This window comes from Callospermophilus lateralis, chromosome 17 (genome assembly GCF_048772815.1).
Source record: "Callospermophilus lateralis isolate mCalLat2 chromosome 17, mCalLat2.hap1, whole genome shotgun sequence".
NCBI lineage: Eukaryota > Metazoa > Chordata > Mammalia > Rodentia > Sciuridae > Callospermophilus > Callospermophilus lateralis.
In genome coordinates, this window is record NC_135321.1 from 67495762 (window position 1) to 67518053 (window position 22292).

Consider the following 22292-nt stretch of genomic DNA (forward strand, 5'->3'; position numbering starts at 1 on the left):
TTGTAGACTAAAAAGATGCCAACATCTCAAGATATGCTTTACTCAGCAAACCAAAGCTTTTCCAAATGACCAATGCCTGATGTCACAGAATCAAAAAATGATGGAGTGGCTGGATATGCAGCTCAGTGGTAGAGCTTTTGACTAGCACACAGTGAGGCCCTTGGTTCAATCCATAGCACTGGGAAAAATTCATAACAGAGTAGTCTACGGGATGGTAATATAGTTGATGATGAAAATAACTGACATGGTATCAAGTCCCATAACCACCCTTCAGAAATGATCACTTTTCAAGTGTTGGTACAGTATTGAGAAAGAATAACCCCAAATATATATTAGGACTATTAAAAATTCTTCCTTTTCCAACTATATCATGTGTGAGGCCAGATTTTCTTTAAACGCTTCAATGTAGCATCAGAAGCAGATGTAGGAAGTCAGCTGACTTCTGTTAAACAAGGCTTCCAAGAATTATAGGACTATAAAAAAGCCACACTTCTTAACATCATTAACACATGTGGGTTTATTCTTTTTATCTTAAATGAATTGATAAATATTCTTGAAACTTTTTAGTTTTAATTTCTAATACCATAAACATTGATAGATTTGACCCACATGAACAAAAAGTTTCTTGCAGTTTTCAATAAAATTTAAGCCTGTAAAAGAGCCCTAAACCAAAATGTTTGAGAACAGCTGAACTGCAATATGGAATTTCATATTCCTCCAAGAGTGTGCAAGCATTTTAAATAAAAAGCTGTTAAACCTATATACCTGCATATGTATGTATTATACCTTTATACTCACACAGAGAAATAGATGGATAATAGATTAATAGATGCGCTTTTGTGTAGGGTGATCCTGACATCACCAGGAATAATATTTCTCTTTTCACAGCTTCCAAGCAGTGAAGGATTACATCCAAGCCTATTTGTCCCTGTTAGAGAAAAAAGCGTTCATCACTGAAGATAAGACCGAACTCTACATGCTCTTCATCAACTGCCTAGAAGTAAGCCGGCTGCCTCTTAAAACCATCTGAACCATATGGTTTAGGCAGTGGCAGAGTTTCTGAAAACTGACAGAATGCAGCTTTATTCAGTATAATTAACAGATGTTTCTTTTCCGTGTGGAAAAAGAAAGATGTTTCAAAGACGTAGCCCTGCTCTTAGATGTCACACACACAGTCAGGAGCCACTTGGTGATGTTTCCTTCACTGCATGTGTGATGGTGGTCTCGTGAGATCCTTAACTAGTATCTGAAACTGTCTGATGTTTACACAACATTGAAAGTCCCTAAGGATGCATTCTTGCAGGTGTCCCTGTTTTTAAGCAGTATGTGACTACATTGTCAGTCGCATGCGTGTAGTGCAAAGCGAAGACTCCACAGCCTGGAGGATTATACATCAGGGTTAGCAATGGTCATCCCCAGCTGGCGAGATCATGAATCCTTTTTAATGTCTTCATATTTTTATTTCCAAATTTCAAGATTATACACAGTTTTTTCTCATAGGTTTGCTTTTTCAATTGTTTTCTATGAACCAAAAATTTATACTCAGACCTATAATAATGATTTTTATTTTCCCTTGAATTCTCACTGGCAATTTTAGAAGATTGGGGAGTTGCCTGTTATAAAGTATAATATCCTTTTCTTTCTTGTTTTCTGTTCCTCAGGATTCAATTCAGGAGAAGACCAGTGCTTATTCCACAAGGAGTGAACTCGACTGCCTGAGGGAGGAAGGCCATTTCCTACAGACCTGCTCCTCAGGGAGACAAGGCCAAGGACCTGCCACTGCGGCATCTGTAGAGTACCTGCAGGAGCTGGCCAGGACTCGCCTGTGTCTTGACAGAGCTTCTGACCTCCTCTTGGAGTTTCAGGAGGGATCAGGCAGGTCTTTTCTACCTTGGAGAAGTTAGCTACAGTTTCAGAAGGACAGGAACTGTCCTTAGGGTCTTGCTGGACCTTACCATGGTCCCCTCTTCTGGGTGTTTTTTACTGAGTTCCCCAGAAGCAGGCCCTCAGTCCCCAGTCGCTAACCAGCTTTCTCCTTGCACTCTCAGAGCTGGCTGAGGAACAGCAGTGCTACCTGCGCCATGTCCAGCAGTTCTGCACCCAGGCAGGGAACGACTGGCACCGCATGTACCTGGTCCGGACGAGCCTGCGTGGGATGGAATTTGTGAAAAGCCTCTCCAGGGAGGGCCATCGGTGCCAGTGGGTGTTTCCCAAGGGAGTCATTGCACAGCAGGTGAGATTCAGGTCCCTGGCAGAGTGGGCAAGCTATGGGCACCACTCCTCACCCTCCCAGCCCTTACAACAGGCAGGACACAGGCAGGCGTCTGGTCCTTGGTCTCTGCTTCAGGGTGGGCTTAGGCCACTTGCTATAGGGCAAAGGTAGGCATGGATACATGTGTGTGCACACTTGTGTGTGTTTCTGGTTCATTGTTTATCTGGGCTTCACTTCAGGGAAAGTGAAAGAGTATTTTTTTTTTAAATATTTGCTTCCAGTAAATTAAAAGGTGACCTCTTGCAGGCTGTGTCTTGTGCTCTGTGCCAGGCAGAGGTGGGTAGAATTGAGAGACAAGTGTAATGAGTTTGGCTTTCAGGCTTCTCTGTTCCCAGTGCTCAAAAATTTGAAAATTCTTACTGTCCTAGGGTTAAAAAATATGGCATTGCAGCTCTTGGCATCTTTAATATGACCAACTGGGACTCAAAGATGACATGTTGTTTGTCACCTCGTTTGGGGTGGTGCCATGTGTAGAGAAAGCAAGAAGCTCCAGGGTCAGCCTCCCTCCTCCCTGGGCTCTCCGACCCTGTGGAAGCCATGCTCCTGAAGACTCCCAGGACTGTCATGCCTGGACCCTACAGGGAGTCCCAGCTGAGCTACCTCCAGCCTCCAGTGGTGTCTGCTGTCTTTCTTAGCCTATGGAGATGGGCCTTGCAGAACACCTCAACCCACTCCACCATGACTAACCCTTTTCTTTTGAGCTGCAGAAAGACCACACGGGCCAGATGGACCAATACCTGGTGCATGGGGACAAGTACAAGGCACTTCGTGACGCAGTGGGCAAAGCCATGCTCGAGTGCAAGGTCTCCGGCCTCGAGGCTGCTCTTATGGTAGGATGGGCTCAAAGATTCTCCCTGATGCAGGTCGCCCCCCTGACCTTGGTTATGTCAAAGGATGCAGATGTGGTGGAGAGGGCCTCTGAACAGCTTCTAGAGTGACACTATATGCCAGGAGGTAGATGCCCATGGTCTCACTGGTAAGTGAAAGATGTCAGGACAATTAGCAAAATCCATAGCTGTATGGATTCACAATCCACATATATGCTTATGTGTCTATTTTGATGTTGATACAGGGATTTAGGATTCTAATCTTTTAAAAATATTTTTAGCTGTAGATGGACACAATACCTTTATTTTATTTATTTATTTACTTTTTATGCAGTCCTAAGGATCAAACCCAGTGCCTCACACGTGCTAGGCAAGAGCTCTAACACTGATCTACAACCCCAGCCCCAGGATTCTAATCTTTAAATTGCTCTGGTCTTGCTTCCTTTTTGAGTCCCAGTTTATCTGGGCCTTATGCTGGAAAGAGGAAATAGAAAAACTTCTCAGGAAACATTTCCAAGACCAGTGAAGTTGTTGGAGGAGAACAGGTGCTGACTTCTGTTTCTCCATCATGACTGCCTGGCCCTTGTACACTGAGGTTAACCTGAGCATGTCTCATGAACTCATAGCCACAGTCATGTGCGTGGAGGGCCATGGTGCGTGGCCCATGGAAGGTTGCTCCAGGTAGCGCTGTGTAGCTTCTGAGTGCTCGCTCCACGCTCCACCCGCAGGCCTGCAGGAGCCCCGGAGCTCAACAGGCCGTCTACCTGCTGCTGGCGCTGTTCCGAGAAGTGGCTGCTCTCCACTGCTCCCACAACTTGAACCTCCATCCTAAGCCAGAGGTGAGTGACACATTGGGGCTTGAGTTCAGTCTCATGATTAGGAGGGACTTTCTGAGCACAGTAGAAGTCATAAACTTTTATTTCCTATCAGGATAAAAGAGGGTGTACCCTTGTTACGTGGAAGAACTATTTTCTGTTAACCCTAAATCTTACAGTCTCAGGAACATTACCTAATGTTTATCAAAACAGAGTGTTGAGATCTGCACTCAGGAATGAGGTTGCTGTGTTTTTATATGAAAATTCTCTTTCCTGAAGAATTTCTCCTCCATTAGTAATCCTTTAAATATATATACCTTGATATTTGATGTGCACTCAGTATTAAAATATGTGACTTTCAAAGAGAAAACCCTAAGTTCACACAGTATTCTTCTTTGACATATCCTAACATGAAAAACATCTTTCATGCCAGCAATGCGAGGCTGTGAGCAGGTTCATTGAGGACAGCAAGATCCTGTCTCCTCCGGGGGTTAGGCCTTTCGCAGCATCCCTCGTGGCCAACACTCTGCCCTTGCTGAGCGCGGGCCCTGGTGCTGACAGTCTTGAAGGAACAGTGACAGAAATGGCTGTTCACACTGCGGCTGTCCTTCTGTGTGGACAGAGCAAAGTCTTGGTGCCCCTGAGGAACTTGGCCTTCTCCCCAGCCAGCATGGCGGTAAGCTGCATGATGATGACTTTGGTTTCACAGTGAAACTTCAGGGTTTTTCATGTTGAGACCTGGCCTGTGGCTGTGGGAACTCTCCGACTTGTCCATCTTCTAGATTCTCTGCCCTGTTGCCCCACTTGATCCTCAGCACAGTGCTGGTGAAAACATGCCCTACCCTTTGCTGTTTCACACAGAGCTGTTGTTCATCCTCTGTGAACAGCTCTCGAGCTGAGAAGAAACTTTCTCACTCTGTCCCTCTTGCTGGGTTGCAGCTGCAGCCCACAGGCTCACTCAGCAGGGCCACTTCTGCTCTTGGTCTTTCAGAATGCTTTTCTTCCAATGATGCCTGAAGACCTGCTGGCTCAAGCCCAGAAGTGGGAGGGTCTGGAAGGCGTCCACTGGTATAGTGAGTATCGGTCTAAGAGGAAGGGTCTCACTCTTCTCAGCTTGGAAGGTCAGCCTGCGGCCATGCCAGACATGAGGTTGTACTTGGCTTCACAAGGTTCTGCTGAAGGCCCATGTCACCTGCCTCCTCCTGGTGGTTCAAAGGCCACAGACTTGGCTGGCTAGATGACCAAATCATTTCCCTGCATAGTCATGGGACAAGACCCTTTGGAATGCACTGTTGCTCGGCAGAACATGCCATTTAGAATAAGGGGGACCTGGGGACCATATTGAGGCTCATTCAAAGGCTAGTCACAATCCAGGGGTTTTTGACCCAGAGAGAGCTTCCTGTAGTCTGGACCTGGGAGACAGCCATATAACCTCTGACTTTATGTGAGTTATGCTGTTGCCTTGAGTAAATAACCTTCTAAAACTATTTTTTAAGTTGTTCAAAGTCATTCTCTTGCCATAAAAGGAAAAATCCAAGAGAATATAAAAGTATAAAACACTATCCCCCCTGCCACTAAGTTACCCCTGGTGTGTGTATGGAATCTAACCTCTCTCTGAAAGCTAAATGCAGACATTTTTCACTGATGACATGTGTTCACTGAGCTCCAGTTTACTTGACATGTCAAGTAAACTTAGCTGATGGCATGGCTCAAGGCTTCTGGTGAGATTATGAGGACATGGGCTGTGTGTCCTGTTGGTCAGGGCTAGAGAGGAGGGCAGCAACTTCCCCTTCCCACAGAGGTCATTTGGTGGAGACTCACTAGCTAACATGTGTCCTATTGTTCTTTGAACAGCTTGTCCCTATGGTCATCCATGTTCTGTAGGAGAGGTGAGCCATGGTGTTTGGGGGAGGCTCAAAATGTGCATTTCCCATCTGGGAGGGGAAGGAGGGCCTAGGGAATGAGGGAGACATAGGTGTATTCTGAGGGCTACTCAGGGTGTTCCAACTGAGTGTCTAAATGGCACTGTGAACATGATTCTTTCCTGCAGATCTGTCTGTGCATTGTAGGATATTTAGCAGCACGCCTAGCCTCAGCTCACTGGGTGTAGCAGCACCCCCTAGCCCAGTGTGATGCCCAAGAATGTCTGCAGGCACTGCCCAAGTCTCCTGGGATGCCATGGTGCTGCTGGCTGGGAGCCCTACCTCCCTCCCTGGCCCTGCAGCAGGGCTCAGCCACATAGATCCTCAGCTGGTTCACTAGTCAGAGAGGAATGTGGGCTAGAGACCAAAGGACAGGAGAGGACAGGAAAGACTTATGGGTGATGAGCCCTGGGAGACAAGCACATGCTGCTCATCTGGGACTCCAGGGCATCTCCCGGGCTGCTCTATCTGCACTTGCTGAGCAACATGCTGCTGCTGGACTAGACTTATGTGTGCTGCTCCCTAAAGTGAACAGGATGCTCCTTGATGTGACTTCCCTTCCTGACTCCCACTTGCTTCCTTGTCTGAGGAGTGAAATAAGAAGAGATTCCAGGGCCCCTCTTATCACTGAGTTCTGTGGTCTGAGCACTGCAGCTGGAGGGGCCTGCTGTGGCTGTGATTCATAGCATGTAGTGGGGTGCCATTTAACTTGGAAACCTGGGCCCATTAGTGGTGGCAAATCTTATGGTTGGGTTTTTTTGGTTTTGTCCAGTGGATGTGAGGAGGTCTGCTTAGAAGTTATTAACACCATCATTCCTGGTGTTAGATAACGATGCTCTAGAGGCTGGCATGCTAGACACAGGGATGGAGAAGGCGGTGAATAGGAGAAAGGAAGATGGGGCTATACACACTAGTCACTCTACTTGGGAGTAAAAAACTTTATTTTTGGAAAGTGAAGCCACATTTGCCCATGAACAGTATATGTGGTTAAGTGCCCACCCTCTCCCCAGGGCTCCTTCTCCTCCCTAACACACACATGCACCAGATGCAGTCTGTGGCACACACCACCTCCTATGCAGGGTGGCTTCTGCACATGTACCAATGCTGGATGCAGTGCTGACTGTGTGTCCTCCCTATCCCAGTGTGGCAAGCTGATGGAGCAGAGCTTCTGTGTTGACTGTGGTGCTAAAATAGGAGGTATCAACCATAGACCTCATGCTGGCTTCCAAAGTATCAGGTATGTGGACTCAGCTTCCGTCCCTTGGAGCCTGAGGCGCTGGGCAGTCCATTCCAGCAGATGAATCATATGAATTATAGGATCACTAACACCACTGTTCTACATCTGGACTGTGTCATGTTGGGGATCCACATCAAGCACATCTGTAGTCATGTAGTGCTGAAGCTTTTTGGGTTTTTTGCTTTGTTTTATTTTTGTGGTACTGGGGATGGAACCCGAGGCCTCACATATCCTAGGCAAGAGCTCTGCCATTGAGTTGCACCCCTTCCCTGTTTTGTTTTTTTTAATTTGAGAAAAGTGAAAGACACATGTAATCAGTGTTTTTTAGAAACTTTTTTAGTTGTAGATGAATAGAGTGTCTTTATTTTATTTTTTCTTTTTTTCACATATAGAGCACAATTTTTCATATCTCTGGCTGTACACAAAGTAGAGCCCCATCCTTCGTGTCTTCATACATGTACTATTTTATTTATTTTTATGCGGTACTAAGGATTGAACCTAGTGCCTTACATGTGCTAGGCAAGCACTCGGCCACTGAGCTCCAGCTCGAGCCCTGTAATCAGTCATATTAACTACAGCCATTCCTCCATATCTATGGAGACTTGTTTCCAGGACATTTTCTTCCATAGATACTCAGGTCCAGATGTTCAGTTCCTTTATATGTCATGGCACAGTATTTGCTTGTGGCCTACAAATATCCTCCTGTAAACCATTTTTTTTTTTTTTTTAATGGTACTGGGGATTGAGCCTAAGGTTCTTAAGCACTGAGCCACAACACCAGCCCTTTTTATATTTTATTTAAAGACAGGGTCTTGCTAAGTTGCATAGAGTCTCACTAAGATGCTGAGGCTGGGTTTGAACTTGTGAACCTCCTACCTCAGCCTCCCAAGGCACTGGAATTACAGGTGTGCACCACTGTACTTGGCCTCCCATAGACTTTTTTTTTTAAAGAGAGAGACAGAGAGAAGGGGGGGGCGGGGAGAGAGAGAGAGAGAGAGAGAGAGAGAGAGAGAGAGAGAGAGAGAGAATGTTTTAATATTTATTTTTTAGTTTTCTGTGGACAAAACATCTTTATTTGTATGTGGTGTTGAGGATCGAACCCAGCGCCGCATGCATGCCAGGCGAGCACACTACCGCTTGAGCCACATCCCCAGCCCTCCCATAGACTTTTAAAAAATCATCTCTAGGTTTCTTATTATACTTTATGTAAATTGAATGCTATGTAAATACCCATTTATCATATTTTTAGGAAATAGTGACAAGAAAAAAAGCTACTCTTCAGTACACAGTTCTTTCTGAATATTTTTGATTCACAGTTGGTTGACTTCACAGGCGCAGAACTGCAGATACATAAGGCTAACTATACCAGATTCAGAAACTAGATAAAAATCTGACCTTCAGCCAGGAATATTGGTGCACACCTGTAATCCCAGCTACTCAGGAGGCTGAGGCAGGAGGATTGAAAGTTTGAAGCCAGCTCAGAAAACTTTGTGAGACCCTGTCTTAAAATAAAAATAGAAAGGACTTGGGGTGTAGCTCAAAAGTAGGGTACTTTCTTAGCACATGTGAAGCCCCCACTCAATTCCCAGAACTGAAAACAATAAATAAAAATAAAAATCTGATCTCACAGTCCCATGCTTGATCCTGAGATGAGTGTGGCTGTCAGAGCTCCCTTAAGATGACATGCAGGACCTTCTACCTCACCATTTATCTGGCTTTTCTGTTACAAAGCTTAAAATAGTCTAGACTTATCTTCTTAAATTATCAATGTCCTTGAATCTTGAAAACTTTTTCCAGTCTGTATATCCCAGTTTTTGATTTGGAAAAATTGAGAATTACATAGACAATCCTCACATGGATGCAAAAATGCCCCAAACTTGCTGTCGTGAGGAAGGTGTTGGTCTCCATCCTGACACCCTGCCCTAATGGCCACATCGTGCAGCCATTTAACATTGGGAAAGTTGCAGAGTTTGCCCATCCAGCTGGGTGGGTCTAAAGAGAGAAAGATGTGGAGGCAGGTGGTCTAGGCTTGGAATAATTGGTTCTTTTAGTGTTTTCTTCAAAGCTTGAAACCTAGCTGGGTGTGGTGATGCACACCTATCATCCCAGTAACTCGGGAGGCCGAGACAGGAGGATTGTGAGTTCAAAGCCAGCCTCAGCAAAAGCAAGGCACTAAGCAACCCTGTCTGTCTAAATAAAATACCAAATAGGGCTGGGAATGTGGCTCAGTGGTCTAGTGCCCCCCAAAAAGTGGGGGCTGGGAATGTGGCTCAATGGTTGAGCCCCTGGGTTCAATCCCCATTACCATTACCAAAACCAAAAAAAAAAAAAAAAAGAAAAGAAAACCAAACTGGGAACCTAGTCATTAACATGTGAGGCCCCTGGAGCTGAGGAGAAACAGATATCTCTAGTCTTCACCCTGTTTCCTCTCATCCTTTCCAGAGACAGCACAGCCAGAACCAAGACTGGCCATGTGCTGGGCCACCCGCAACCCAGAGATGTCATAGTGGTGTCTGACCGAGACCTGTCCCCAGTCATCTTCATTCTCATGCGCCTACTCACTCATCTGGCTATGCTTTTGGGAGCCACTCAAAATCCCAAGGTATAAGATGCTACCGCTAGACTCTCTTATGTTGATATAGAAAGAACCTGCTGTGTTTGCATCCAGTCCTTTTGTCTACAAAGTCCTAGCCACCTAGGGTTTTTACCTAGTCCACAGGGTAATGCAAAAGTTATAGATCCTACTTTTCCCTCTGGGGCATATGAAGCAATGGGGAACTACTCCTCAGATTATGGAAAATCCTCCTCATTTTTTTAATTTTTAAAATCTGTTTTAACTGACACAAAACAATTACACGTTTGTTACAGTGTGACATCTTAGCATGTGTATACAATGCAACAATCAGATCATATAGACTACTCAGAGTATATAACTCTGTCCATGCCCACACCTGGGCATGGGGAGGTGGTGGGACCCTGTCACCTACACCCTTGTGGTGGCTGCAGGAGGTGCAGGGAAGCATTCCCTGCTGCTCCAGGATGACATCAGAGCCAGCAATCTCTGGCTCTACTCACCTCCCTCCCTTCCTCTGCTGCCTGCATCATGCTGAGAGCACCCTGACCTCACCTAGAAACCACCCTCTCCCCAGTGCTGGTGCTTCGCTCCCTTGGCTTCTCACTGTGTCCTCTACACATTGATCTCACTACACTTCTTGTCTCGTTGCCCTCACAGGCTGTGATAAATATCATCAAGCCTCCAGTGAGTGACCCAAAAGGATTCCTGCAGCAGCACATCCGGAGAGACTTGGAGCAGTTGACAAAGATGCTGGGGAAGAGTGTTGACGAGACCACCCATGTGGTCCACCTCATGCTGTGCTGCCTTCTCAAAGAGCAGCACCCACTCCCTGACTGGAGTAAGCAAGGGATGTGGGCTGGGCATAACTGCCAAGAGGCCAGGCTCCCTCAGCTCCTGGTGAATGGCATGATAGGAGTGGGAGCAAGCACTCTGCTCTCCTTGCGGGGGCTGGAGGGGCTGCTGCGCTCCTCCACACACCACCTGCCTGGCTTGGGCCTGCAGCACTGATACCTGGTGCTTGTGCATGCACCATTAACCTGTGCCCTGGGAGCACGTGGCACCCCAGCAGGTGACATGTCCCACTTCTGCTTTCCAGAGATGTCACACTTGTACCCTGACCTGATATGTACATGTACACAATTTGTTACATAAACAAAGGAAGCTACAAAACACTGTCTGCCAAGCTAACTCTTCTACTCTAAACATTTAAATCCAGGCCAAAAGCAAAGGTCTGTGAGGGGAATCTGTAAGTGGTTATCTGAGTGGCATTAGGAGGGATTTCAGTTTCTTCTTGCTTACTTGCAAAAGTCTTTTAAAACAATCATTGTACCATTGTAGAACAATGTTATTTAAAAGCATACAGATAATAACAGTAGCAATAAAATGTCTGTTACCACCACCGGAGAATCTGTTCCACTTCAGGGGTGTCTTCATCAGAAACCAGCATTAGCATGTCCTTCCCATCTTAGCAACACTGATTTTGCCGAGCACCTCTTGTTCTGGTGTGGCTTCCACCACACATGGACTCAGGAGCCCTAACCTGCTGCCAGCTCCCCAGGACCACCTTTGCCTACAGGCCTGGGGGCAGCAGTGAGGTGGCTCTGGGTAGCTGTCAGCATTGCTGTGCCCCTAGGCTTTTGATTCACGTCCTGTCCTTAGCCAATTGTTTAAAATACTTTCAAGGCCACAGCTGTGGGCTGGAGGGTTATCAGAGACTAAAGTGTCTTCACAAGGCCTGGAGGCTGGTGTTGACAGTACCTGGTGAACTTAGGAAGTTATCACCCCAAAAGGAGGACTATCTCTATTAACATTATTCAGTGTTTACTGTATAGAGAGTGCTGCTTTTTGTTTGTTGGGTAACAGACACATTTTGATTTTCTTTGTAGGACATTTAAATTTTGATGCAAAATTGTCAAAAAAAGGACATAGAAACAATTGGGAAAAACATGTCGAAGCTCTTCTTCTACCTGAACTGGAGGTAAGTGGTGAGTGGTGACCACTCTTTAGCCCTCTGTCCAGGAGGGGGTCCCATTCATCTGTGAGCACTGTTGGCCCACTATCCTCAGGAGGGCTGTTAGAGGCCTTACCTGGAGAAACCCCTCCTTCTGCTATCCCCCTCCTGCACTAGTCTTAAGTAAGGCCAAGGATTATCAGGAGTTCCCATAGGGCAGATGGCAGCCTGCTCCACTGCTTTTTTAGCAGGATGTGAAAGTAAGAGGCAGAGACCCTCCGGAAATGCATCGACAATCTCTCTGGATTCATGACTGCTCTGCTGAGAACATCACAGAGCTGACTATCCACAGCAGGTCAGAGAAGTCAGGAAGCAAAAGGGCAGTGAAATAAAGGCCCCGAGTCTCACTCTGTTTGTAGAGGCAAAAGCCCTATGAACAAGGAACTCCCCAATCAGTGAAAGATGGCAAAAGCAAGTATCCGGGTTGTGCAGGCAGATTCCTAAGGAGCTCCTGTGGGTCCAAGAGCTGCCTGGTTGTCTGTGACAATGACTCACTTGCAGAATGCTGTGTCATTTCTTTATCCAGCATCTAGATAAGACCCTGCTGACTGTGGGCGCACTCATCAGCCAGGATGAGCGCATCAGCTCTAGCCCTGTGGCCAAAATCATATATGGTGACCCAGCAAGCTTCTTGCCCCAGCTGCCCCAGAAAAGTGTGGCTCATTGCTCAAAGATTTGGAGCTGCAGGAAGAAGATCACAGTCGAGTACCTCCAGCACGTTGTGGAGCAGAAAAACGGAAAAGAGATGGTGCCCGTGCTCTGGCAGTTCCTGCAGAAGGTGTGTCTGCTTCATGGGCTGCCCCCTTTTTCTGGTAGACTTCCCCTGAGGAATGGGAGGCTCTGTGCCTGGGTTCAAAGTCATCATTCCTGGAGGCAGAATCCTAAGCAACCCCATCAGCACTGTGATTCTGAATGCAAGACCTGTATCAGGAGTCTTAGGGAAGAGCGCAGAGATCTTTAAGACACATCTGCTGAAGTCACAGGAGTAATATGCACATTACATAGTGCACGGTGAGGTTAGCAGTGATCTCTAAGGAAGGCCAGGAGAGACCACACTGATTACTCGACTGTGATACCTTGTGTTCATCCCCAGAAGCTGAGTAGGTGCCTGCTGAACAGTCAAAAATGTACACCAAGGGGCTGGGGTTGTGGCTCAGCCATAGAGCTCTTGCCTAGCGCGTGTGAGGCACTGGGTTCAATCCTCAGCACCACATAAAAATAAATAAATAAAATAAAGGTATTGTGTCCAACTACAATTAAAAAATATTAAAAACAAAGAATGTACACCAAAACCAAACCAGAGCCCTCCCTATGCCCTGTAGGTGGGAGGCAGTGTGCTGCATGATGGGGCTGTGGGGTGTAGAGTCACACCTGCCAGACCCAGAAACCATCCCCAGCTTTCACCCACTTGAGCTCTCCTGGGCCACAGTAGAGGTTCACACCACCTCCTTCATGGACCAGTACCACAGCTGGCAGGGAGCAGAATGATTGGGGAACATCTGGTGCTCACACTAGGAAGGACTTCATGTTAGTGTTGTGATCTCTTATTAAGACATGGTTTTATTTGACTGAGGATGCTGGATCCTGGCCCTTCAGAACAAAACCCCAAATCACATCAGCTACCACTGCAGTAGGCTTTGGTCTTTCCTTACAGCAGCCTCACACCCAACCGTGGTCCCAAGAGTCAATTTTTAAAAAATTTTTCTCAAATTACTTATTTTTATTAATTCATTAGCTATATACATAATGGGAATTGGTGTGAAATTTCCATGTATGCATATAGCATGCATTGATGTTGTCTTTGTGTCTGGCTTGTTTCACTTAACATAATGTCCTCTAGTTCTATCGATTTTGCTGAAAATGACAGGAGTTCATTTTTCTTATAGCTGAATCATATTCTATTATGTATTTAAACCACATCTTCTTTATGCATTCATCTGCTGATGTTCTTCTAGGCTGATTCTGTGTCTTATTGTGAATGGTGCCACATAAACATGAGCATGCAGTACCTCTTTGATACCTGATTTCCTTTGGAGTGGAATAGTTGGATCACATGGTAGATCTTTTTTTTAGTTTGATGAACCTCCATACTGTTCTCTATTATGAGGTATTAATTAACAGTTGTACCAGAAATATATTAGATTTCCTTTTTCTCTTCATCTATGCTAGCATTTATTATTTTATGTTTGGGTTCATCTATTTTTGGGTGTGGGGGACTAGTGGCAATTGAACCCAGGGCCTTCTTGGGCTTCCTAAGCAAACAATGCTCTACTTCTGAGCTACAGCCCCCATTTCCTGCCTTTTCTTTTTTTAAGACAAGGTCTCACTAAATTGCCTAGACTAACTTAGAACTTGCTGAGGTTGGCCTTAAACTTGTGATCCTCCTGCCTAAGGCTCCCAAGTAGCTGAGATTACACACCTATATTATTATTTTTTTTTAATAAGAGTCATTCTAACTATGGTAGGATGGCATCTCATTGTAGTTTTGATTTGCATTTCCTTGATGCTATTATATTGAGCATTTTTTCATATATTTGTTAACCACTTATATTTCTTTTTTTTTTTTTTTTGAGAATTGTCTATTCAGATCATTTGCTCATGTTTAAATTGGATTACTTTGATTTTTTAAAAAATTTTGAGTTATATATTCTGGGTATTTGCCTGCTGTCAGGTGAAGAATTGGCAGCTATTTCTCCCATTCTGTTAGGTTGTCCCTTCAGTCTGTTGGTTGTTTCCTTTGCTGTGAAGAAACTTTTTAGTTTGATGTGATCCCATTTGTCATTTTGCTCTTACTTCCTTTGGTTTGGGGGTCCTATCCAGAAACCCATCACCTATGCCAATGTCTTGGAGTGTTTCCCCTGTTTTTCTGCTGATAGCTTCAGAGGTCAAGTCTTACATCTGGGTCTTTGGTCATCTAGAGTTGATTCTTGTGCAAACTGAGAGATGGGGCCCAGCTCAGTCCTTGAGGCAACTTTTTATTAGAGGAGGGCGGGGACTTGATCCAGTTCATCCTACATCCCTCACCACTTGGTGAAAGGATGGGATGACTCCTTTCCCATTTGCAAGTTTCAGGGTATAATCATGTAAAACAACCCACTGACCAAATTAAACTACACAGAAAGTCCCCAGCCTGCCCTAAAATCTATACACCCCATGTTGTTTCTCAATTAAATAGAGGAAGTGTTACTGAGCTATCTTCTCTTCTCCAGGAAGCAGAACTGAGACTGGTGAAATTCTTACCTGAGATTTTGGCCCTGCAAAGGGATCTAGTGAAACAATTCCAGAATGTTCCAGAAGATGAATATTCCTGTTCCATCAGGAGTTATTATTAGCAGTCACAGTTCAGGTATGACTGCTGTCTGCTGCAACCAAAGATCAGGACCATCTATGTTTGGTGGTTCAAAAGGATCATTCAGGCTGAGACATGAGGGTGGGGCTCAGGTCCTAAGGTAGAGAAAGAGGCAAAGGATGCTAAATCCCAGAGATGGCCATGAGCCAATGCTGTGGCTAGAAAGCCCTCAGCCTCTCCAGCTTCTCATACAGCCTAAAACTTGAAACTCAGGCATGCTGCTGAGTGAGGGAAGGTGCAGGGTCAGGTTCTTGGGAACACGCCTTGTGGTTTGACCCTGGCCAGCGTGGTGGTGGGGATTGTTTCCATGGGGCTCTTACCAAGTGTTGTGTTCAACAGATGGGCTAAGGCAGCTATTCCACAACAGGATCACCATCTTCCTGTCCACATGGAATGCCCTGAGGCGATCACTGGAGACCAATGGTAAGTGTCCTCCTCTACGTGGCTCTTCCAGTACCCTGATGTGTGTGTGGCAACGCATCCTGTTGATGGATGTGCTGAGATACATGAATCAACCTCCAAAGTAACCCTCAGTCATCTTGAGTCTATAAATATGGAATCAGAAAGGAGTTGGAGGCACTAGAAACTTAACAGCCAGGGCCTAGATCTTTGGACATGGCTGCCCATGGCTTCCCTTCTCTTCCCCTGCCTCCAGACAAAAGCCTGGAGGAACATCCCTTTGCTTAGTAATGACCCTGTCTTTTAAAGGTGAAATCAAGTTACCTAAAGTCTACTACAACTCTGAGTTGGATCTGGACACAGATTTTAAGGTCATCCTGCCCCGGCGTCGGGGCCTGGGCCTCTGCTCAACTGCGTTAGTTAGCTACTTGATTAATCTACATAATGAAATCATCTACACGATGGAGAAGTTCTCCAAGGAAAACAACAGGTACTACGTAAACTCACCACCCCTGCCACCAAGCTGGGCTGCAGACTCTAGCCAGCAACAGCTCCTGTCCCCCAGATCTTCTCTCAGCCTTCCTCAATAAAGCCCCGTATTTGCACATGGTTTTCACTTGCTTACACTATAAGGGCAGAAACAGGAGCATATGCCCCAAAGCCCTAGGCCTCACACATCTGCTCTGGACACCAAGACCTGTATCTTGTGTCCCTCAGCTATTCTGTGGATGCCTCAGACGTCACTGACCTGCATGTTGTCAGTTACGAAGTGGAGCGGGACCTGATGCCTCTGATTCTCTCCAATTGCCAGTATGAAGTGGAGCAAGGTGGGGAGACCTCACAGGAATTTGACCTGGAGAAGATCCAGCGGCAGATCAGCAGCCACTTCCTCCAGGGCAAGCCCCGGCTGACCCTCAAGGTAGGCTGGGCCCTCTGCCAACGCTTTGCTGTAGTTATGAACAGCCCTTGTGAGTTTCAGGGGGAACAGACAAGTGACACCCAGGATCTTGTCTGTGTTATCTCCTCCCTACTAGTGATCTGTGGTCCCTACACCTTCTCTGGGCCGGGAGGTATCCCCAGCTCTCTTCCACATCACCATCACTGTCTGCACCTGTCCCCCAGGGCAGCCTCAAGTCTCAGTGGACTGGGTTTCCACTATAGTTAATGGCACCACCAAGAAGACCTCACTGCTGCCACCCCTTCAGTTGCATATGCAGTCCGTGCCCAGGAACCACCATGCAGAACTTCCCCATTCCCTCGTCCTCTAACTGCCATGGCCTTGGCTTCACTTCAGAGCATTCAGCTGTCAGTCCAGCTGCCCAGTGCCAGCAGCACCACTTCATCTTAGTTTCCTGCCAGAATGCCCCTATGTGGGGAGCATCAGTGCAGGCACCCCTGGAAATGGGCGGTCAGGAACCCCCACCCCCAGCAAGTCCACAGCATGTGGACAGTTACATGGCCTCCACCACACTCCCCCATCTGGCACAGAGGCCCTGTCACCTGACCCTAGCTCAACCTTCCTGGTGTCTCCAGCCCCTTCCTTCCTTGTTGCATCAAATCCTGTAAACTGCCTCCTGACTCCCTGAACACAGTGGCACTTCTATACTGTCCCTTACTGTAGCTGCACTCATCCTTACGGGTCTAGTCAGGTGTCATTCTCAGATGTATTTATTCCTTCATTATAGTCAGCCTGTCAGTTGTTTGAGCCTAAAGTCATTTTTAATTCATCCTGACAGTGGCTGCCTTGTGCACAGTCTCTGCTCAGTGTTGCTGGATAGATCACAAATGTGCACATTCCCATTCCTGTTCCTCCAGCGCTCTTCCTCTCTTTTGGTCGGCAGATACACTGTTCTACAGGGCAATATCTGCAAGGTCACTGTAGCCAGGCTAGATTTCTTGTGTTACTGTGTCCAAAGAGTGTGGATGGAACAGAGTCATCAGAACACAACAAAGTTACATGCCTTGCCCAGGAATATACTGTCCGGCTTGGTACTTCCACTGAGTCACTGCTGAAGAATACATTTGTCATCAGATGGAAGCCTCCTCTATTTTAATTTCCAAAAACTTTCTTTTCTTTCTCACATAGGGAATACCCACGCTGGTATACAGACATGACTGGAACTTCGAACATCTCTTTGTGGACATTAAGAACAAAATGGCACAGGTGGTCATGATAAACCCTCACTTGCAGGGTTGTTCCATCCACATATGTAAGGACAGTACAATCTCATCCTGGTGTCTGCTGTAAGCACCAGGCTTTCTGGCTCCCTGAGGAGCTTAGGGAGCCCAGAGCTCAGAGAGGCAAGCAGGATGGCAGATCACCAAACTTTCTTGATGAGAACAGACCGACCCCTTGGGGGTTGTTTTCTCAATGATGATATCATGACCAGATATCAATATTCAGCAACAGATCAGCAGCTGCTTCAGGTACTAAAGGTTACTCCTGCTCCTTAGGTTCTGCTACCAAAAAGTGGAGAGGCTCTTGTGCCTCTCCTTGTCCTCAAGGATCATGTGGAGGATTCAGTTAACTTGGGCTGATTTCTGTGCAAAGTCTGAAAGGCTGCGGCACTCAGCATCCCTTCAAGCACAAGCGTCAGCTCTTACCATAAGTGCTGGATAGTTGGCCCCGCCTGTGCTGTCAGCTCACAGTTAGGCTCTTACCAAGTAGGAGAAGCAATAGCCTGACCCAAGACTCTGTCCTGATTTTGGTTTCAGAGCCCCCTCCCCAACTCGGCCATGGGTGCCATCAGTGGAGAGCTTCGGTCCTACAGTGATGTCTGTGAAGCACTGTCTATCATAGAGGTCACTCTGGGCTTTCTAGGCACAGCTGGTGGGGATCCAAATATGTACCTAAATGTGTATGTCCAAGACATCCTGCGAATGAGCGACCAAACAACTCCGGTTTTAAAGGTAGGTCTTTTGTGCTTTTCAAGGAGAATCAGGACCACCTGGTCTTAGTTTCCTGCCAGAATGCCACCACGCAGGAGCCTGGTGCAGGTATCTGGGGAAAGGGGTGGTCAGGAACCCTACCCCTTACCAGTCCACAGAGTTTCAGTGCACACTGAGGACAGGAGAGGCAGGGACGCTCAGTGCTGACCACCTAGTAGAGCAGGATGCACAGGTGACTGAGGACATTGACTACCTGCTCACTGCGTGATACTCACAGTTACAAGCTGCTGCAGGAGGGGGAGACTCTCAGATGTTTCCAAGATGAGACAGGTAGACTTGTGGATGGAACAGAGATGGCCTCATGATGAAAATGGACAAAATTAGGGAGAAGTGCTCTTGGGTACCACTCAGAGTGAGCCTTCACTCCTACTTGGGACTCTCTTCCTTTTCCAGGCTTTAAGCAGATGTCAGTTAAAACATGCTATTGTCCTCTGGCAATTCCTCTCTGCTCATAAATCGGAACAGCTACTGCGACTGAAGAAAGTGAGTCTGCCCTGCCTCTGCCCAGACTGAGGGTGCTGCACACTGGTCCCAGGCTTTGATGTTGTACTTGTTCATCTTTTTTAGGATCCCTTTTGGGAAATCAGTTCTAGGTACAAAGCAGACCTCAGCCCAGAAATTGCTAAGCTCCTCAGCACCTTCCTGAATCACACAGACCTAGATGCTTTCCTCATGGAGCTCCATGAGCTGCTGGTGTTGAAACTAAGAAACACCCAGGCCCGGGAGAGCTTCAACCCTGAATGGAGGTAGGGTGTGCACTCCTAGAATGTTTGGCATCTCCCTTGACATGAAGGTAGTTCCATCTTACCACAGGACCCTCTGTCTACTGTTCTCCATCACCAGAGCAACTGAGAACTTATTTCTTTGGTTTTAATCTTTTGGGGACTTATAAAAGATAACTATGAAATCATATATGCTCATTATAACAAGTAGACCTAACTATGTCAAAGAAGTATGCATTTTAGATTAGGTAGATTAAGCTACACCAATGTGTGAAATCTGAAATATCCAAAATTTTGTGAATTTTACATTTGTGTCAATCTAATGGCCAAAAGATGGTGTCTTGTTTTCACTTGTTTTCCTACCTACTTGTGTGGCTGGGCACATTTTTAAATCTATCACCATTTGTTTATCATCCTCGGAAATAGCTCTTGGTAGCTTCTGGTTATTGGGCAGGGCAATTGATCTGTTTTTTTTTTTTTTTTTTTCTTTCTTTCTTTCTTTTTTTTTTTTTTAGTACCAAAGATTGTACCCATGGTTACTTAGCTACTGAGCTGCATCCCCAGGTCTTTTTATTTTTTAATTTGAGATAGGACCTCACCAGTGCTAAGGCTGGTCTCAACTATGTGATCCTCCTACCTTAGCCTCCTGAGTTGCTGGGATTGCAGGCATATACCACCACCCCTAACCAGTTTATTCCTTTTTAAAAAATATTTTTTAGTTGTAGATGGACATAATATCTTATTTATTTATTCTTATATGGTGTTAAGAATCAAACTCAGGGCCTCACGCATGCGAGGCAAGCACTCTATCACCGAGCCACAACTCAGCCCTTATCTCACTCTTTTAAAAAATATTTATTTTTTAGTTGTAGATGGACACAATATGTTTATTTTATTTATTTATATGTGGTGCTGAGAATCAAATCCAGGTGAGTGGTCTACACAGCCCCTTTATCTCTTTTTTAATGATTTGTAAAAGCTCTTTGTATAGAATAGATTATTTCCTTTGATCTACATGTTACAATTGATAGAAGTAAGAAGTCAATTGATAGGATTTTTTTCATAAAGCCTCTGTGGGGCTGGGTGCAGTGGTGTGTGTCTGTAATCTTAGGAGCTCAGGAGGATTGTAACTTCAAAGCCGGCCTCAGCAACTTAGCAAGGCCCTAAGCAACTCAGCAAGGCCCTATCTCTAAATAAAATATTGAAAAGGGGTGGAGATGTGGGCTGGGATTGTAGCTCAGTGGTGGAGCACTTGCCTAGCATGTGTGGGGCACTGGGGTCGCTCCTTAACATCACATATAAATAAACAAAATAAAGCTATTGCATTTATCTACAACTAAAAATATATTTCTTTTAAAGTGTTGGGGGTGGGGATGTGGCACAGTGGCTAAGCACCCCTGGGTTCAATCCCCAGTACTTCCCCTACCTCCCCAAAAAAAGCTGCCATAGGGACATACTTCCTTATCACATCCCAGGGTGCTAAGCCATACTGTTTTCTCCTGCTGCTTTTATAGTTCTACATTGCACATTTCTTTCATTAGTCAGTTCACTTTTATGTGTGGTATGAGGCAGGTATTTCACTTGACTGGCTTTCTGGATGGACAGTCAGGCTACATTTGCTGTTTCTGCCCTCAGGCCATATGGCACATGCCTGTACAGTAAAGTTCCCCTTCCTAGAGAATTTGCAACCTTTGGTAAGATAAACCATGAGAGGGAACACCTTCCTTTTTCTGAGTGGCAAAGCTTTGTTTCTGATGCAGCCAGACAGGCCCATCAGTGGAGTGCCTGAAATGGCCTAGCTGAGCATCATCGAGGAAGCTCCACCCCCCAGAAGCCTTGAGTCTAGGACTCCAGGTCCAGCTCAGGAACTGGGCAGCTGGCTGACCTGAAGCTGACCCTAAGTATTTCTGGTCTTAGCACCCCAGTCCTGGAAAGAGTGAGAGCTGATAGGCTCCTGAATGCTCTAAACACTGTCTCTTGTGCCTGATTTTGCAGCCTGAGGGACACTCTGGTGAGTTACATGGAAACTAAAGAGAGCGAAGTTCTTCCAGAAGTGGAATCCCAGTTCCCAGAAGAGATACTGCTGGCCAGCTGCGTCTCTGTATGGAAAGTGGCAGTTGCACGGAAACAGGACCAGCAAGCAAAATAGGACTCTCTACTCTGTCCCTTTATGTGCTGGGGACATAGCTCCCCTCCCCTCCACTGTGCCTCAAGGGCAGCTGGAAAGACAGTGTTGGCATAGCACTGAATTCAAGGCCAGCATGCACTGTGCCAGCTGATGGATTTTTTTTTTTTTTACTTTTCATTGATTTTATTTTTTTTTTAAATACACAACAGCGGAATGTATTACAATTCTTATTACACATATAGAGCACAAATTTTCATACCAATTTATGTCTATATACATGTACTTTTGTTGCATTACAATTCTTATTATACATAATCACCACAAGTTTTCATCTCTGTTTGTATATAAAGTAGATTGACACCCAATTCATGTCTTCATACATGTACTTTGGATAATGATGTTCATCACATTCCACCATCCTTGCTAATCCCCTTCTTCCTCCCTTCCCCTCCCTCCCCTCTTCCCTATCTAGAATTCATCTATTTCTCCCATGTTTCCCCTCTCTACCCCATTGTGAGTCAGCCTCCTGATATCAGAGAAAACAGTCGGCATTGGTTTTTTTGGGGAGATTAGCTAACTTCACTTAGCATTATCTTCTCCAGTGCCATCCATTTACCTGCAAATGCCATGATTTTATTCTCTTTTATTGCGAGTAAAATTCCATTGTGTATATATGCCACATTATTTTTATCTATTCATCCACTGAAGGGTATCTAGGTTGACTCCACAGTTTAGCTATTGTGAATTGAGTTGCTATAAACATTGATGTGGCTGTGTCCCTGTATTATGCTATTTTTAAGTCCTTTGGGTATAGACTGAGTGGGATAGCTGGGTCAAATGATGATTTCATCCTCAGATTTCCAAGGAATCTCCATACAGTTTTCCATATTGGCTGCACCAATTTGCAGTTCTACCAGCAATGTATGAGTGCACCTTTCCCCCCACATCCTCACCAACACTTATTGTTATTTGTCTTCATAATAGTTGCCATTCTGACTGGAGTGAGATGATATCTTAGAGTAATTTTGATTTGCATTTCTATGATTGCTAGAGATGATGAGCATTTTTCCATGTATTTATTGATTG

General features: G+C 45.6%; 1 pseudogene across 1 annotated transcript in view; it reads left to right on the forward strand.

Annotated features, from left to right (window-relative positions):
* LOC143382708 (E3 ubiquitin-protein ligase RNF213-like) overlaps positions 1-21926 on the forward strand; it is an 83679-nt pseudogene extending 61753 nt beyond the window's left edge. The window contains exons 43-64 of the transcript XR_013154548.1: positions 889-1000; positions 1662-1875; positions 2049-2233; positions 2980-3102; positions 3828-3938; positions 4348-4590; positions 4906-4987; positions 5769-5803; positions 6979-7073; positions 9516-9675; positions 10306-10486; positions 11535-11626; positions 12186-12437; positions 14869-15005; positions 15348-15431; positions 15717-15897; positions 16125-16326; positions 17494-17571; positions 18123-18317; positions 18750-18839; positions 18924-19102; positions 21074-21926. The product of XR_013154548.1 is annotated as an E3 ubiquitin-protein ligase RNF213-like (transcript). The remainder of the gene's footprint in view (positions 1-888; positions 1001-1661; positions 1876-2048; positions 2234-2979; positions 3103-3827; positions 3939-4347; positions 4591-4905; positions 4988-5768; positions 5804-6978; positions 7074-9515; positions 9676-10305; positions 10487-11534; positions 11627-12185; positions 12438-14868; positions 15006-15347; positions 15432-15716; positions 15898-16124; positions 16327-17493; positions 17572-18122; positions 18318-18749; positions 18840-18923; positions 19103-21073) is intronic.
* The last annotated feature ends 366 nt before the right edge of the window (positions 21927-22292 follow it).